The 20,093-nt window shown below is 42.6% G+C and overlaps 1 protein-coding gene across 2 annotated transcripts in view; it reads left to right on the forward strand.

Annotated features, from left to right (window-relative positions):
* The window catches only part of Flo2 (flotillin-2), a 109,721-nt gene that overhangs the window by 69,949 nt on the left and 19,679 nt on the right, over positions 1 to 20,093 (forward strand). The window lies entirely within an intron of this gene.

A 20,093-nucleotide genomic window follows, 5' to 3' on the forward strand; every position in this document is an offset into this window, starting at 1 on the left:
TCCAAATAGGCTGATTTTTAAGAAGGGCGCCTCCGGAGAATATTTTGTCGGGCAATAGCAATCAGACGATTCGTTTAATCGTCTCAAATCCCGGTGGCATTCATATTTGTTCTCCCCTTGTTCTCCCCAACGAGCTTAAATACTTAAAAGGCGTTCGAACCCCAAGCTAGCAGGTATCTTTCTGAAAGCCTTTGTACTTTTTTTTCTGTCAATCTGCGTGTATGATAATAAGCCATAACAGATTAGAAAAAAAACCATTAACGCAGTAATCCACCCGGAGGTCGGTTTGCTACGTGTTGGTAGAAGTCTAAACTAAAACTAAAGGGGGCAAATCCCTTATCATATCGCCTATTGTTTCCCAGAATGTTCCGGCACCCGAAAAATCACGCAGCTCGGGTGCTGGTGGCCAGAGAGGTGTAACCAAGAATTGAGCACGGCCCCTGCGGTCATTAGTCCAACGCTCTGCCTATGGACTACCACGTCCCCGCTATAACAATCAGGCTGTCGTAATTGTAATTAAATGGAGTGCATTTTGTGCGAGAAGTAATTAACAATTAATCCCGGCCCTGGATAGTCGAAGCTCCGTGATCCATCTCCTCTCCTCCTCCCCATTCCACTCTGTCCACACGCTTGAATTTTAGTGGCCGGACTGCTCTCGCTGACCATTGGGTTTTCTTACTTCATCAATATTTTTTCGGTCGCATACACTTGTGCACAGGTTGCATCCCCCAGAGAACAACAACCCCCCCCCCGAAAGCCCCACCATCTGTGCGAAAGTGCCACCACCCCCCTCTGTTCCTCCTCCGTTAGAGCAGTGGTCTCACTTCGCATGTATTAGAAGCTTCAATTCTCCTTTCCTTCATTCATCCGCCCTCCTGTTACTATGGCGCGACCCTTAGAAGTGTTAGCGCTTCTTCGATTGCGGAGCTACGTATGTACTCAGCCACTTGGATGAAATGCGTCGATTAAATTTTCCTCGCGCGGCCTGGCACCCACTGGATTGCGTCCGCGACAAAGATGCGCCTGGATTCATTCCGGTGGGTGGCTCGTGCTGGTCTCTTAGGAACCGATTTGCTTCTCTCTCTTTTTTTACTTCCGCCTTCCGAAAGCGGCTTGTTTTAGTTAGACTTCACTCTTTACCTGGCAATATAGCATCCGCCAATTCTGTAGCGCACTAAGTGGTAATGAACTCTCCCTATTTGCCTTTAAATAGAGAAATTAAGGAAATTAGATATTTTCATGAATAACTGTGGGATTTTTTTTAATGTTACCTGTTTGATTTTCTCCTCTGATTATTTGTGCTAATAATTCGAATTCCGTTCTTGTTCTATCTTTGTCGAGATATTTTGGGAATGGATGTTATCCCTTCACCTGGCAATGTTCTCCTTCTCTTTTAAATTTCGTAAAAATGTAATAGCAGGTCCAATGCATGAAAATATGAGAATTTTTTTTTGCTGGTTAAGCGCTGTTCTCGTTTTACTGGACACATTTCTTATCTTAGGGTTACTTTTTTCTTTCTCCGGCCGTCAGTCTTTCCAGTTTTTTTCAACAAAAGTATCTGACGCTTCTGGTTTCCCTGTTGGGTAGGAAAGTCGGTGACGTTAATAATACGATGTGAAAAAAAGTTGCGTGGCGGGATTTTTAAGACCGTTCCGCATTGACCGACAGAAAAAGGAATGCTAGATGTTTCGCAACCATCCATATCGTATTGCCTCGCGCGTGGCGCTGCAGTTTAGAAGGTTAGCCTTACGCCGTTGCCATGCACAACAACAAGGGATCGAGCAGAGGACATGAATCGTTTTGTTCCCGAATTCCTCGTAGTTTCCGGCTTTCCCGTGATGGCTATAATATCATAGCCACTTCCGTTTCCAGAGTGAATCGCATTGACCTTCGGCTCAACTCTTGTGTGCCGCCTCCTGTCCTCGTATTTCTCAATGCATCTAAGGTTTTTGCGATCGTCGCAATAAGAGCAGTGCAGATGAGTCATCAGATTCCTTTCTTTGAAATTAATAGTTTTCTCCTCACTGAGATGCCGTTCGATTGCTTCGCATCTGAGATATCATTTTGGACGAATGGTTTCCAATTATTTTTTGGGTCGCACTCTTCGTAAATCACTCGTGTTATCCTTTGTTATTTTAAAGTTTTTTGTCCGAAATAATATGTCTATGTGCTCACGTAAACTTCAAAAATATTAATTTTTCTGCTTGATCTTCTATTTTATCGAACATGAATACTTCAACCGTCGCAAAAATCGGCAGAAGTCGGTAGAGTGTGTACAGAGTTAAAGAATGAGTTAATGTAATACGGGGAATTTTGTAAGGGTATTTTGTGTCGTGTGTGCTTAGGAGTCTAGTATTGTGTAAAGCCAAGGGTAATCAAAAACTCAACCCTAATCCGGTAGTCTGCTACGAAAAAATAAAATAAATCCTTTGTTTTTTAATCTTGAATTTTCATAAAACTTCATATTGTTCTATTAAGCTTATAGATGAATAGATATTTTTGTTTTAGTTGTTGATATTTTGTTGATCCTCGCTTACGGTAACTTCTTCAATTACACCTAGCTAACGAGCAATTTAAAAACCATAAGGAAGTCTTCAGCCCGAAGGTCGCCTTGATTAGCGATGATATACTTGTAGCTCTCCTCCCACTACGGATAAACCCTACGGTGCTTGCAGCCCACGCGTTGACGTTATTATGGCGGGTCGCTTAACCCTTACCCTCCTCACCAGAGGAGTTCTAGCTTTTTTTGGCACCAAAAAACCCAGAATTTTGCTCTAGTTGAGGGTGGCAAAGTACATCACCCAGATTGAAACCCTAACTTGTTTGGCCAGTAAGCCTAACCTCTAATTTACTAGGCAATCACGCATTCGGGTGATTTATTTTTTGAAAAATAATCTTCATCTCCAGATTTTTTCTTTCTGGGGAAGTCAGTTAAAGCTCATCTGTGGATAATACAAATCAACATTTGAAAGGGCCCTAATTCCTCTCCCTGGTTTCGCCAATTTTATTTCCAGTGCACGTTGTTGTACAAAAGCAGGCAGTCTTCAGTTATCTCTCCGTATTTCATTTTCTTCGGTCTTCTCTTTGTCCCTTTGGTTGCGATTGCAATGAATACTTAATTCTCAAGCGATCGATGGAATAGACGCGCTATAATTCGTCGACCCCGTCCTGCCAGCATTCAGCTCAGCAAGCTCGTTGAATAATAATCGTCATTGCTTAGCGTTCCAAAATTAATCGCTATTGGTGTTCATTTCTTTTCATTCCCCGGGTGTGCTTTGTGTGTGTTGACGGAGTGGATGACCCGAACTGTCCCGTCGAAGGTGTAACGGTACCCGACGAAGTGTGATGCAATTGGAAATGAGGGTTTGACGTCAGCGCATCGTTAAAGATTCCCTTTGATGGTATATTTTTATAAGAATCGATCGATTCTCAGTATACTCTGCTTTTCGAGCGTCTCCTTGTGCATTTTGAAATCGGTCGAAGCAGATTCGAGGCTGGGAAATTCCTCAGAGTCATTCGGCGCCTCTGATTTCCTTTTCCGTCCTCACTGAGTGTGATGGTCGTCGTCGGGGAGATCAACGCTCGGGCCTAGGCGTCATTGCCTCATTATCTCTATGGGAGGGGGTGGGGGTGCCCCCGCGGCACCCGGTGTGCTTTTGCTTCGTCAATGAAGGAGCCCTTTGACGATGTGTCATATTCCGCGGTGTATCTTGATCTGTAGTTTGCGTTAGACAATTTCACGTATGAATTATGCCGCGCACAAAGGGGTAGACAGGTGTGTGTGTTTATATATATATATATATATATATATATATATATATATATATATATATATATATATATATATACATGCCTACATTCAAGCACGAAAACCCGCCAAATGGTGAACGCATATTCATTCACATGGCTATAGATATAAGGAAAAGGGATAGGAGCACATACAAAGGACAAACGCAGGTTTGTCCTTACCTATCCCTTTTCCTTATATCCATGTGAATGAATCTATATGTATGTGTGTGTGTGTGCATATATATATACACACACACACGCACACCCAGATATGAGTACACGTATGGGTGAGTAAAGTATCCATATTTAGTATCCATGTTTGTGTATCTCCATATGGTATACCATTAAGATTAGTTATTTTGCAAACGCCGACGCGTATGAAGAGCTGCATTGATTTACCCGTAATAACTTGGGGGTGATAATGTGTGAAGCGAAATTAGGGTGAGGGGTGTAAAAAATGCAGGACTTGGAGTCGGGAATATCTAAAGCAGGTTCCATAGTGAGCCGCCTCTTAATAGCTGAAAAAATTAATGCATGGGCGGGTCCGTTGTCTGGCATGCGCATTAGGCTTTCCGTCCCCATTGAACATGATTGTCTTTTTTTAATTACGGTACGATTTAAAAATGAATTGAAGAATGAAATTTGCTCCTTCGTTTCAGCGCATAAATTAGACCTGCATCTAAAGATTTTTAAATGATCTTTGTTTTGAATTATGATCTTTTGTTGTGATTCGAATATTTTTAAAAAGAATACGAGTTCCAAACAAGGAAGGCCTGATGAAACATCGTTTATCTGATGGTGGGTCAGCCCTTAGATAATATATATCAGTAACTGAGCCATATCTGAACTCTTTAGCCTTTGATCTTGCGCGCAAAATGCTCTGGTGATAACATTTTCTCGTGCTGGTGTTATCACTCGGTCAATGTTGGACAACAATGGTCGTTGCGTATGCTCTATGAAGGCTGTGTTTTGCTCCTTGCGAGCTAGTAATCCATTCTAAATCTTCACATAACGTAGTAATGCTAGATTTCAACGCTCTTCATTTTAACTGCGCGTGCTCAGTAAATTATATGATTTCTAGCAATTGTAGTAGGCATCCTTTAAAGTTCAGAAAGCATTCTACGTTGAGCTTATATCGACTATTAACCCTGTAACTTCGAATCAGGGACTTGGCTAAAAATCCGAAATTTTTAAACTTAACCTTCCAGGGTTATTAGGCTTTAAAAATGCACCCCATGACGTGCATCCTGCCTCTAAAAATAATACCTACTGTGCTGGAATAAATAAACTTGAGGACTCTTGAATAAATAAATAAATTGATTGCGTGAAGTTAAAATGATGAAATCATAATATCGGGCATCGAACTTTAATCTATCCCGATAGGCAAGGGAATCCAATCATTGCTGAGCTCATATGAACAGAATGAGTCCGATAGGCATGGAATGAGAATCAGTGAAAAAACACAGAGGCAATAGAGTTATCCAGGAAATTGAAGACTAAGATTATGGAATGTAGATATTTGTCTGAGCTTCTGAGGATAAGATCTCCTTCGGGTGTGTTGCTGCATGCAGAAATAGAATTACCGAAATGTGAATAATTCTTTTAACGGGATTATTTCCATCGTTTGGAAAATCGAAATAAATAGTTTGAATTCGTGTCGGAATCCGTTCGTGTCAGTAGATGACCTGCAATTAATGCTGCGTCTCAATTTACCCAAAATCATTACCCTAATGGACTCAAGTTGGAGAACAATCGTGACTGAAAATTATAATTCGAGCGGTTAATGTTGAAGGTGCGTTACTTTAATACAGTTACCCCACCCTTATGCTCATAACGGCGCCGATCTTCGGATGCGAATGTGAAAAAATAATTGCCTAGGACTCTGGTCTCGAAACGTTAATGATGACTTGTCCGTGGTTAAGTTGATCGCAGAAGTCTCCCACTACGACTTATATAGCGAAGGAAATGAAACATTTTCTGGGTATGATTGGGTTGAAACTCCACTATTTCCATTGCGTGGGAATCGACAGTCGAGACTTGATAGAGGGTTGATCAGAGAGGGATTTTGAAGTGGAGACTGTCGCCAATTCCTGGACACCGTAATTTTACGTCGTGTCAACTAAAGCGTGTGATTCTTTCTGCTCGCACTATCCCTTATTCGGATATTTGGGCATGAACCAAGGAAACTTGATCAAATCTTTAGAAACTTGAGTAAGAAAGGGTTGAAAATTATGTTTGGGTCGTGTTAAATTGTTACCATGTGCGATGCGCTCGGATAATAATGTCAAAAGTTATTCATACTGCCTTAGGCCGGTATCGTCCGCACTGGAAATGACAATATTATTCTTGTCAACGCGGAATGAAGGAGCGAATGTCGTGGGAATCCTCGCAGATCGTGTTGTTTTCTCGGGGGAACATCTTTCAAATGCTTCCATTTCACAGCTCTCCTCAACCAGGATGTTGTTCCAAAATTTCAACGGTTCTCGCTCGCGCCAGCTTTCCGTTTTGTCCCTCGGCCTTCATTTGCGGGCATCGGGAGTTCCCAAACCGTAGAGGGCAACCCCCGCCCCCCGTCCTTCTCTCCCCCGCTCGAGGAAACTCCGTCGTTTCCCAATGTCCCATGTGGGTCGCCGTGAAAAGTGGAGGGAAGTGGTGGTCTCCGGTCGACTCCTCTTCTTTTGAAGTCCATCCCACTTCGAGCACGTCCCCGGGATAGTCCAACCAATCGCGATCGCTGATATCCGTCCTGTGTGGTTACGGCAAGGAAGTTTGATGGGCACCTCTCATTAATGAAATTGAGCGTGAACATTTTTCCACCGTATATTCTTTAAATGATAGTGATTCGGTGGTAGGGAACAGCGTCACCCAAGTCTTGCTCTCGTCGTAACTTCAACAGGCTCCCCTGTTTCTGTCGTGGTTTTCTCAGTGTGCCGACTTGAGTCGGGCTCAAGTTTTGCCTCGTCCCCAAATAGGTTCACTCGAGGACCTTATATTTCTGTATTTTTTCTGCCTGAAGACGTGATTTTGAGATTTCATCATTCATTTAATTCTGGACGGAACGAGTTTTGACTCTCGATCCTTCCGGAATTTTGTTTTCAGGGCGTGAGCAATTTATGCTTGGGAAATCGTTATTGTAATCAATTGAGGGAGAACCAGGAATATGCATGTTACCCTTCTTTAAAAGATTTGACCGTACCTAATGTTTTAAGTTTAGATTAATTTTTTTGCTGACACATTACAGTTCATATTAGGGTTGAGTTTAAAGAGCAACGATCCTTAGAAATGCACAAGGAAAACCTAATCTCAGGGGCGTAATGCCGGCCTTGGTGGCGGCAGGGTAACGTCCTCTCTTGCCTACTAAAAGGGGTCGTGGGTTCGATTCCCGCCTAGGTAGCTTTTCCTTCATCTAGGGCTTGGGTGTTAATAAATGTCTTTAATGTAATACGTAATGGTTACGTGGAAGAGGGGATTATAAAGTCTCAATCTCAACCCAATTAAGTCATTAAATAAATAATGTCCATCCCCGGGGTGGATTCGAACACGCGAATTTTGGGCCGGCTGGATTTGGATTGAGCTGATCCTCCTTGCCATTCCAGCCAGTGACTTTAAATCGAATCCCAGGAAACTCTCTTTTTATCTCATGAAGTTCGAACAAAAATTACCGATCCTCATTTGATTTGATCCGATTCCTTAATGAGGGTCCTCTCGTCTCTCGAAATCCTCACACTCCGTTTGCATCGGCGTTGAAATGATCCTCCTCGTAAATTATTCCTCCCTTGTCTCCTACCCTCATTTCGCAAATTTTCGCAAACGCTTCCCATCATCAATTGACCAAACAATTATGGTGCCACACCGCCACCGCCGGCGGTGAATGGATGCCGCCGACCCACACTTTTGTTTCATTCACCGTCAATCCCCGTGATTGCATCACCCGAAAACCGTGACCCGATTCGCTCTCGTAGGTGGACGTATTTGTCGGCTATCTCTGCCCCAAAAGCGGGTCGACACGCGATAGGCGTCGAAACGAAAGGAATCCGTGCCCACGGGCGCGTTTCTTAATACGTAGTAAGTACTTCGAGAGACCGGTGGCGGGCGCAGCAGGAGGCACTGTGCGGGGGGGGGGCATCCGCTACCGTTCGTTGGTTCCGGAATGATGGGAACCCCTCATCGAATTAGATGATAGTCATTGGGGTCTCTCCTTCATATTCCTCGCATTTAAGAAGCAGACCGGCCCTATCATCGATCACGGAAATTCGTGAACACGTCGACTGCAAAATAATTAACACACTACTGCCTCCTCGTTGCCGCCATTTTTTTGAGAAAGGGTATAAAAATAAGGGGTTGGGATATATTCTAAGGTGGGAAAAGGAATAGCAACTGCTCGGTAGCCGATGGTACTCGGAAGATCTGAAAGGACTTTTTGTCCCATATTTAGATTTTTTAACGTCTGAAATTCTTAAAAATCCTCGAAAATATTTGGCCAATGCGAGGCTACTTCTTTATTGAGCGAATTCATGTTTAAATGACAATTTTAATTAATTGAATTCTCAAATACACGAATTTGCTTCCGTCCTTCATTCAATAACGTTCGCCTTACACCATAGTATGACTTTTGTTACAAACTAACATAGTTTTCTTATATTGTTAGCGCGGAAGGCAGTCGGAAGGAAGAAAGAAGGTTGCCCTGTTCTGGAGACCTCATAACACCATCTGGCTCCGTCTCATAGAAATCTCAAAATTTAATATGCTCGAGGGAACTTCGATTAAGGCAATCCTTCTTAAGGAAAGGCCTTCGGTGACTCATTCGCGCGCACTCTTCTCGCGGGGATTTCTTTTCGGGTCGACTCGTGGAGTGCGCCAGCTTCAAGACCTTCGGCTCGCAATGCCAACACACCTGCAGCCCTTAGCAACAGAACTGTGTTGCTGCAAGTGGTACTCCTCCCTCCTAGACTCGCTCTCATGGCAACTCAGCCCGTGCTTCGAGATTATCCTTGCGGCAGCCAATAATATCTCTGGTAATAGAGACGGAAATTCTACGCGATGCATTCCCCCCCCTCTTCAGATCATCTCGAAGTATTCACATTTTATCTCGCCCGTTTATTTTAAATATAATGAGTATTGTCATTGTTTTAGGACACTCACCCGGATGCGATTTGTTTTTCAACAGCATGTTGCTGAATTCTATTGTTTCCGATTTAACTCTTTGAAAATTTCTCTTGCTCCGAAGTTTGAATTTTGTGACACGCTTTCCATTATTTCAGAATGCAAACAGTGTCGATGATTATAGCATTCCCGTCGTACGTATGTGACACCCCTCGCCAACTGGCGTTCATGGACCGGAGGAGAGGCAGTAAGAATGGATAAATTAATTGGTATTTCCTGGAAAATTTGAAAAAGACCTGCCTATTACCAAAAAAAAATTTTCTCGGTTTCGTTTTGGTCGAACTTCAGGTTTTTCCCAAGTCCTGCGTTTTGATTTCGAGAGGAATTGGAAACGTTGAATGCGTGGATTTGCGAAGTTTTATTTTCCATCCCATGGGAACGTGAAATTATCGAAGGGATTCGGCCGCGTTTTCCTCTCCGGAAGTGACAACTCCTCTCAAGGCGATCGCGAATGCATCCATCCTCCGTCCCACAACCTTCCTATGTGCTAGAGTCGCCGCTCTAGCTGCTCTAGCGGCGCTCTATGTCTGTTTGCCCTTCTCGAGAGACGCGGAAGGGCGCCGTAGTGTCCCTCACTCTCCGACCTTAACCACCTTCTCCCCTCCCCCCTGCTCCCGCGATCGCTATCCCCCCCCCCACATAAACACACAAGCACACACACACCTAAGTCTATTAGACCCATAAGTGATACGTAAACAACTAAGAAGACGAAGGATTATGGCAAAAAGCCTCTGTCTTAGGCGTCTAATAGACTCTCGTGCTTCGAAGTCCTATACATGATGCTTAAGAGATGACGCGTATATGTTTTATGTGTTTTTGTTTCGGTAAGTTACGAGATCTCGGAAAGTGTTTTCTTCGTCGTAAGAGAAAGTTAAAAAGTGAACGACGTCCGTGCCACTGCTTCGTTTCGCAAACCTCTCCCTCGTTTCCATCTCGCCCACTCCTCCCTGATCGATTTAGTGATTTCTTGTCGCTGAGATTCATTGCGCAAAATGACAATGATTTTATAAGCAAGTGGATTATTTCATAGGGAAAGCTTTTCTTTTGATCGCTCAACACTCTCAAGAAATTGGATTTCTTGTCAGAAGGGAATTGATACGTTTATGCAGTCTGACAATTGCCTTTTTCATTGATTTCGGTACTTATTGAAGATATTATTACCCTGTCCTGGGCCCTATCGAAACAACCTTCTGGTTAAATATATGGTAAAAGCCTATTTTCTACCAATTTTATTTCGGTTTTCAGGAGTGTATTGAATTCTATTCCATCAGGATATCGTAAGTATGCACATGTGATAGGGTGACGAATCAATATATTTTTCGATTTTTTTCCTTTAGTGACACAGATATCATCATGAAACTGCAACGAACCACTTTGCGAATGTGATTAAAACTGCGGTTATCTAATGAAAACTTCGTTGCAATTTTCCACAGTTATTTAACTGTGGAAAATTGCAACGAAGTTTTCATTATGTCTCGATTCCACAATATCACGCCTGACTCTTCACTTTTCGTGCGGTTATCTAATCCACGGCGGGGACATTAGCTCATACTTGACATCAGTTGATTGCAACTAATTACTAACATTAATCAGAAAAAAAGATACTACGCCATGCATATATTTTTGTGTTCATTTGAAGGTTAAGAGCTGTAGCAACTGTATCTGTAAGGGCTGAAGCAGTAACTACCATCATGGAACTACTTTGATGATCCCACCCAGAGGGCTCGGGTTCAAATCCCGGTGGTGTTGAATATTTTTCAGTGGTATCTCGATCCCTACTTGAGGTGCTTTGTGGAGGGCACTTTGAGTGAGTACGCCGTCCGTCGGATAGGACGTTAAACTGCGGATCCCTTGGCGCCTTTCGTAAAGAGTAGGCTAATGCCGACGCCGGGTTTCTCTCCACCCGTCATCCTTTCCTGTCCATCTCTAATGGCGCAAATGACCTCAGCTGTTGGTCGCCTCCCCTAAAGATACTACTACTATACTTTGATGACAATATTCAGGCTTAATATTATCATGAAACTCAGCGGAGGATTTACACAAACCTAATATCTTAGTTTCGTACAAAATTATAGCCTTTCAGTCAATATATTTAATAAATAAATATGTTTGTCCCATCCCCATCGTTTCATGGGAGACTCATGATACCCAAGCCTTTCTCATGTGTTCTTAGGAAATCTTTTGGTCCAGTAGAAATTCTCGAATGCGCAGTAATCAACTCGGAGCAAAAGAATAATAAACATAACGTATAATGATCACCCTCGAGCTAAAAACGAGCCCCAGTCCTGGCCTCAAGTCGCCCTCTGGTTTCCGGTCGGAAGTAATCAGTCACGTGGGCAACTGCGCCGATCTTCGCTTCCGCCCCGTACACAACCCGATCGGGCAAGGTGATGGCTCCCTTCCGTGGTGGGGGAGGGGGTTGGGTAGCGGTCTCCTCCTCCTCGGTTGATCGTTAATAATGATAGCAATAATCCTCATGGTGGCGGAGGAAGATGTCGAAATGACAGCCGGCCGCGGTCACACATCAGCTTAAGTTGCACGGCGATGCGTCCTCCTCTGGGGGATTGGGTGGGGGACCACCCTGTTCCACGTTCGTCAGTCGTCCGTGAAATGAAATGCCCTCCGAGGTCAGATCCGATCGCCGTTCTCCTCCTCACGGAATACGTAAATGTGTTGGTTTTGCGTTATGTATGTGTGTTTGTGTGTGTGTGTATATTTTTTTATGTGTATACATATGATATATCGATGATGTAGAAGCACTCACGAGAGCAATATAACATTTAGCTTTTAGACATCATAATAGACAATAGAATATCAGACTAACCGGGAGAAGGCCTCAGAGAAGGCTCAAACGATCTAAAATGTGAGTGTCCTTTTAAGTGTTACTATTTTATTTGTGTTTTATTGTGCCGTCCCAATATTCGATATATATATATATATATATATATATATATATATATATATATATATATATATATATATATATATATATATATATGTGTGTGTGTGTGTGTGTGTGTGTGTGTGTGTGTGTGTGTGTGTATATGTATGTATGTATTACATACACACACATATACGCATATATATATATATATATTTTTTTTTCCACACATACATATATGTCCACACATATTCATACACACATTAATGGAAATCCCGCAACCTCTCTTTGAATCCACCCTCCCTATGAATTGCGGGCGAAACATGAGCTACGGAAGGATGCGGCCCAACGGCGACTTTCAGACCACACACGCGCGCTCACACGCACCTTTTCTTCGTTTACTGGGTCAAGGGCGCCCCGCGATCTCTTCCACTAGCTCCCCACCTCACCCTAGCTTCCTGAACCTCCTCCCCTCCCATTCCCTCCCCCGACCACTCCCAAACCGCGCTCCAAATGAAATTTGAGGACAAGTGTTCGCCCGATAACCCTTCCATTGTTCACGCCCCTCCCCCCTTGGGGTCTCCAATCTGAGGCGCCTAAACTGTGCGCCACCTCACCTTGGATTTCCTGAATGGTTATCACGGTTTCGGATGCAAGAAGTAGTGTATCCACTTGGCGCTGTAAATTTATCCTTGGTCTAAAACGGTCCTACTTAAATAATTATCTGTTATCACGTATTCCATGCCGGAGCCCGCGAAAGCCGTCTTTGGATGTGTGCTGGAGTGTGTTTTTGGATGCGCCTTTTCATTTCGTCGGCGCCTCGCAATGGCAGGCTTGTTCGAGGGTCAACACTCGTCGGGAAAGGACATTCATCCTTAATGAAGTCCTTTTCGGGTTTGTCTAGGTGTCGCACGTCTTAATCACGACTCTACCAATTAGTTTGAACTAGTTAGAGCTCCGTAAGGATTTTCCAGGAGCTGAACGAGTCTTCGATGAGACCTCCGTCGTCGTTTCACTGTTATCACCGAAATGCGGAGATGAGTGAATTTCCTGGCACCAGTAGCGCATGCGCATATATTCCTGCGCATAGATTGACAGGCGGGGCATATTTACTCGGGTCTCTCATGATGTATTTCGCTGCTAACTATTTCTTTAAAACTCCGTGGGACCGGAGATAAATTAATTTTTCTGCGGGCCACATTGAAAACCCCAAGTCCCACGATCAGAAATTGTTCTGGAAAAAAGCATTCTTGGAGTACTTTTACATCAAATAAATGTTGTGTTTTTAGTGCATTCCTTCGACGTATGGCATATGTAATCTTGCCTTAAACTTTTTGTCGTCGCAGCATCTACGTATCGTATTCTTTCATTCGGTCATGAGGTCTCGCGATTTCCAGGTACCTTCAATCACCTCACTTGTTTATTCCCGACAAATTGTAATAATAAATCGAAAGATAAAAGGGATTCTCGCTAGTTGTTGAACCAACCTTTCCGTATGAATGGATGAGATTAAGTTGGATCAATGTACAAGGACGACTGTACGAATCTTGTCCTTATCCAAATGAGCATCATTGCCTTCTCCCTATTTCGCACATCTTTGTTAATATATCACTATGGTTAGGCTTCTTAATATACGAGATAGATAGATTTTGTATAAAAACCCGAAAATAATACCCTACCTTCGACTTACAGAGCATCTCCTCACAAATTAATTTTCGTTCAGACTCCTCGTACGACATTAAGCATCCGACTACTTCTCAGTAGTTGGTAATTATGATTCCAGAAGCCTCATCTCTCTACATATTTATTGCTTCTTATCATATCTTGCGTTTATTCCTCTGTCGGCCTTTCTACATAGCTTAGTTTTGCTAATCATCAACGTGACTTCCTCTGTAATGTCTCCATCGTAAGCTAATCATCTTTCTTCTAACTAATGTTCGGGAACACAATAACGTCTTCAGTAGCTTTTCCTTTTTATTTCCCTGTCATCATGTCCTTCATAATTTTAAATGATGGAGAACTTAGTGGTGAAAATAAATGAAATATTTGTTTATTGATGGAATTCTTCTAAAATTATGCAATTTTTAGCAAAGCACGGTTTTTTAATCTCTCTCATAGGCATAATTTATCGATACCCAAGTGCCTATTCTAGATATATACGAATGGCGAATAACTTACCTTCCGTACTGTAAAAGAGGTTAACCTTGGATTAATATACTGTAAATATACCGTGAGTAATTACCTTTGGTTTGCTCACACCCGAGAATGTTGTCATCTCTTGTCGGACTCCGTTGAGTGCCCCTCGTCCCCCATGTGGGTTCTTTTTTACATCGGGAACGCACGTTATTATAAAATATCAAATACCTATGCATTGCCATCCTTGTTCACGATTTCTAGGATTAGTTTGATTTGGCTCTCGATAATCTTCTCAATAACGAACTAATTTAGGCCAGATGAGCTCACAGCCGGAGTGCCGAACTTTCGTCAATGAAAATAAGAAGAACTTGTCTTTCGAAAGAGTGTACATATATCGAGTCACATCAGAAATTCTTAAATGTGTATTCGAATTTTCGACATTTTTTAAATTTTTTTAATGCACCACCGTATGGAAAATGTTTTCAGCCGATTGAATTTCTCCTCCGTGGAGGAATCGTCCCTCTTTCTCTCTCTCTCTCCCTTCTGGGCGCGCGGGAGCCGAGCTGTGAGCCTGAGCACGCAAACCCATCATCGCACGCTCGCGGAATACGTAGTTCTTCTCCTTCGGATCGCTGTTTGGATGGAAACCAACCAAAAACTCACCCCGGAAACCGAGAAAGTGCGCTGGTGCTCGCAATATATTTTATAGAAAAACAATTGAATGCAGGAGGGGAACTCAGTTTGGTCCACTGGGGGAGAAGAATGAATGATTGAATATGTCTTCCGCATTTCGCTTTGCGAGTCCTTGGTGAATCAAGGGATGAAAATTCCGAGGATACAATAGAAAACTCAAAGCGTATGGAGGGAGGAATGATTGCGAGTAAAAACGGTATTACTCCTACTTGTATATTTATCACATATCCCGTGACTCGTAATGCCCCCTGCTTGCACCCCAAACTCCGTCCCGAATTGTTCGATGTGCATGCGAGCAACGAGATATCCTCATCTTCATGCCGGTGTCGCAACATATAAATGCAATTTTTCGTCCAAAAACGACAAGGTTTCGTTTCATTGACACACTAAGAGATGAAAGAGTGTCCAAACCCTTCATGTCAGTCAGCTTGAATTTTTTTACGTACGGTTTATTTCGGAGGGGTCTAAATGGATATCCGTCAAAATAAATCATCCTTTCGGTCCCTTGCGTTGCTCTCTTTCACTCTCTTATTTCAACCTTTTCCATTGGGAATGCCGAATCTTAGCGGCGCGGGTGACCTTCTCCGCCCGTCCTCAGGAGTATTCGGGAGCAGCGAGGTCTTCTCCAGCTAACCTGCAGCCGCGGACTCCGTTTGTTAGGGCGCCACCCCCGAGAGGACGCGGCACTACGTATTTTCCATGGCCTCTCTCCAAACTTGTTTAGCAACTCGTCTCCTTCCCATTCCCTCATTTCCCATTCTCACATCTGAACGATATCTACGTTCTAGCTCGCTTTTGTCCCTCAACCAACTAGTGGGGAGTCGCTAACAGAATGCAGCTCCGGTTGCACACAGAATGTTTACTTGTTTGCTCTCTCCTGTTTCCAAATCTAATGGAAATCTCCTTCTCTCTCGATGAAATTCATGCAAAGTTGTTGCTTGTTTCGCATTCGTAGCTTATTATTATGTCTGATTTGACTGGAGAGAGAGCCACTTTCCGTTCTCAAGTCTCCCATAACCATTACCAGATTCGTGGCAGTTTTGTTGTGAATAAATAGAAAATTTTAGTTAATTTTTAAAGCTAAAGTTCAATTTTGCTCAATATTCATAATGGAGACTGGCATTAATGGATTTTCATTTGGTTTTGAGCGTCAGTTCTGAATTCAGCGACTTCGAATTTTTGTCTTATTGAACTCATTCCTTCTCTATTTTTCTCCCAGAAAGTTTGCACGTGTTATTAATTCATTTTTGTCCCTAGAAACTGTGTCATGATGAATTGTTACCTCTAGGGAGTCAAAACTGCTATCAAAATATCGTTCCATCCTTTTTTAAATAAAAAAATGTTTAATGGTAATGGAAAATAATTGTTGTCGTAAAAGCTGAAAGACTAAATAAAAAATATTAAAGCTGGAACTGATGTTTTCATGTTTTTTCACTGAGGTGCCGTAGATGTTCCATGTCAGTTTCACGACGTCCTGGCAACGAAAACAACCGAACTCTACCGTGGCATCGTCGGTGCCACGGTAAACACGGTAATCCGCACGTGTGGTGGCCTTGGTGCGTCCGTTGCACCGCCAGAAAACAAATTTACCGGATACAACCTACACCCTCGCATTAGAGTTCGGTCCAATAAATACATTTTTCAATGCAATATGCCAAAGACCGCAATTCATGGATCTCAGCCAAGAATTCCATGAATAGTGGCTAAACTAGAATGAGAATACATTTATCAAATTGTAATTGCATCCAACTGTCATGTATGTTTTGGCGAACATCGATTTCATCCGAACCAAACTTTGGGCTACTTACTGTACTTGTATTTGGTGACTACATGACGTCATTATATGACATTTTTCAGTATAAATAGAAGTGATTAACATGGGGGAAAAAAGGTTATATTCCTATATTTTTTATTTCATATACAGCCGTTCAACCGTAGCATACTGTAACACATTTGCACTAATTTGGTCAACTAAGCGAAAGTTGCTCGGTAATCGCAAGCGTGTGCCACACTTTATCTCCCTTGTCATAAATTTCAATGTATTACGACTCGACCGATTGACTAACGCTAGAATGGTTATTGGAATCAATCAATCGAAGCATTATTGGTCGTTTTCACACTCAAGAGGAATATAGCAATAACCGTCGAAACTAAATCAATTCCTGAAATGAACAAATTCCTAAGTCTCGTTAGGCGATACTTTTCTTTTTCATCTCAAAAAAATATTTTTGCGAATATAACGGCTACTGGAATGCTGCATAATTATTTATATCGTTACTAGGAGCTATACCGAGAGCTGTAAATGTTCATCCCGAACGAAAACCAAATCAAATATTGGATTTTCGTGCAGAGTAACAATAGAGGTAATGGCAGATTTCAAACTGCCAGACAGATTTGCATAACTTACGGATTACCGAGGTCATTTCATTGAATGTCATATCTAGGATGTGTATCATACGCGTGATTTAATAATGCTGCGAACTGCTATTTGCACGGTGCATATTGCGTGAGGAGTCGCCGGAATAAAAACGAGGAACTGTGTCGCCTTAGATTAGCGCCTCATTTAGCGGCGACTGGCCAGGACGGAGGTCGGTGTGGGCAGCGTTTGTTATCAGTTGCGAAATCGAAGGGAAACAGAAATTCCGCCGGGAGCGGCGTGACATTGACCACTCCAATTTTTCCCCCCCCGTCAACTTCATGGCCCCAGTCCCTTCTCCGAAACTCTTTCCCTGGTTCGACGGAAAGCGTCCTTTCCTTCTCCCCCCAACCGTCGAGGTTGAATCGTTCTTCCATCGGTGATTTTCCCCCTTCGATTTGGATAGCTCTTTTCCCCCATCCCGCAGTTCTCTTGCTCTCTGGTGTGCATGGCGATATTCTGATTCATCGAATCCAGCTAAACGCAATCAATGCGATCAATTCATTCCTTGTCCCTTATTTTCATCCTCTCTCCTGCTAGTTCTCCCGGGCTCTTCTCTTAGTGGAAATCATTTAATAGATTAAATACTCCTAAATACGGTATAGACTCTAGGATTTAATCGGCCTTACATTCTCGACAGTGTCGCAGCCTGCCGTAAAGGTTTACTCATATTCCCTATACTCTATTAGATATTTTTAGTGAAAAGTTGCATTAAAGAATTCCCAGTAGTTTCAAGCCAATTGTAAACATTTTTTCTAATTACTGACATACCCTCCGAGTTAACCACATCCAACTGGCACAGTATAAAATTATGTGCGAGCTCAATTTATTTCTCATATTTTTTTCTATCAGTTTATATGTTCGGAAATCAAATCTAATAAATGTAATTCAAACAGTATTATAGTAGCTTCCCGCCCAAAGTTCTGGTCGTTTCCTATGATTCATGAGTAATATTGTTGCTCCCTTTGGAACATTTTTAATGTATTCGTTGTTTCATTTAGCCCTTCTGAAAAATTTCCAGATCATCGGTATTTTTGGAAGTAGATTCTTTGGTTGATTTTATTTTTAAGCTTAAAGTTCGAGAGCGTTTGCACGCTAAGGCGACTTGCTTATCTTTTGCGACGTCGGTGAGCGCAGTAACGATGTGTGCGGATGAGCTTGGGAAACGTTTGGTAATGACCTCTCCGTCGGTCGCACCACTGGAGTCAATCCGTTTGTCGCAGAAAGGAATCCGCATCGAACATTATGTAAACGATGCACGTCTCCCCGTTTCGCAAGAGACGCGTGGAATTGATGCCCTGAGTCGGGACGGAGCGCATTGCCCAACGCTGCGAGCCCTCTCAACCTTGGCCTCCAATTCCTCCGCGCATTCCCCAACCCACAGGCTTCAGCCCGCGCGCGGTATATCACTCTGGTGCAATGAAACGTTCGCTCTGACGCACGAGAGGAGGTCGGAGCAAATTTCTGGCGGGCGAGGATCAATTCCAATTACGGTTAAATACTTTTTGTTTCTCATTTCAGTGCTTCGTCATGTTAGAGCTTAGCGGGACCAAACGTGGTGCTTTGTAAAATTACGTCCAAATTGCTTCACTTGTTTTAAATGTCAAATGTTAAATCTATTCAATCTTTCACACCCGTGACACTACTAATTAGTACCATGGGTGTGAAACCTTATTGATTTCACACCCATTCATTCATTCAGCTGGAATCACTTTCCCTTTTATTTTCTGTGCTGTATTAATTTTGCAAATTTCTGGATTGGAATGTTCGCGAATCGGACATGTAAAATGCACTCTTTTTGGCGAAATAGATTGCTTGCCGCGTGTCGCTTCGATATTCTTCTGCCAGTTCGCTGTTTTCCGAAAGTGTTTAGCCAGAATGATTTTTTTATTTTTAGAGATAATTCTTACCTTCTGGAGAACGCCTGATGCGAATAGACTAGGGGTGTATGTATCTAGGGAGAAAAATAATCCAGATTGGAAGAGAGACTTCTGCTAGGGGGAAGTATGAATTGATATTTCGGAAAATAAGACTTTCCATCGCTAAGCAATCATCCTACTGAAAATATAAGGGCGGTGGTAAATGAAAATTATTCTAAGAAACTTCTTGAAATGCCGAGACGGTGACTTTTAACGGAGTCATCCGCTAATGCGCATTGCTCTTTGAAAATTGTTGCATTGTGATGAAAATTACCTCAGGTCTTATGACTCAAAAGAGACAATGCCTTGTAAAACCTCATGTTTTATATTAGGATGAAGACTTAATGCAATGGGAAAGGGCGCATATGATTGTCGCAGTTTTGATGCAGGAAATTTTCTTAATGTAGGTGGAATCGTACGACGAGGGAATTAGTACCTCGCTCCAACAGTCTCAACGCTCCCTCCCCGTAGGAAATGCATTCAGTTCCTCTCATTTGACGTCAACAGGCCACTAACGCATGTCTCACTGTCTGAAGGATTATTTTCCCACCCGCCATCGCCGCCGCGTCAATAAGCATTGGGCGGATTAGTATTTCGCTTGGCATGGGACGCCCCTCATTTGTCTCGGCAGTTCCTCCCTCGGAATCGCGATCCGGCTTCAATTTCTCGAAGCCTTTTTAGTCCTTAATTTTATTTGTTGTTACGTCATCACGTGTGTGTTTGCTCTTTCGCAAATCCCCCGCGACCTGATTGTGTCGCGCTAAGCCAATAACTCTTTGCATTTGGAGCCTACCCCAGTCCTCGCCCTTCTCCCTGGAGAACTTGTTCATCGCATTTGAAACATGTGAAATATATGTAAATATATTTTTTCGGTCGGGGAATTTAGGTCATTAGGTTCACCTGTAGACATAGGTACAAGGGTGATCCCAAGTGTACCCGACCCAACAAAGAAATGACAAAAATTTTGGAAAAAAATGTATTAATTTTTCAACATAATCTCCTTCCAGCTCTATTCACTTTTCCCAGCGATTTTCGAAACGTTATATACCCTTTTTATTGCCATTTATTACTCTTTTTATTACCATTTTTTACATAT

Source organism: Hetaerina americana, unplaced genomic scaffold, assembly GCF_022747635.1.
Source record: "Hetaerina americana unplaced genomic scaffold, ioHetAmer1.1.p SCAF_5, whole genome shotgun sequence".
NCBI classification, from domain to species: Eukaryota; Metazoa; Arthropoda; class Insecta; order Odonata; family Calopterygidae; genus Hetaerina; species Hetaerina americana.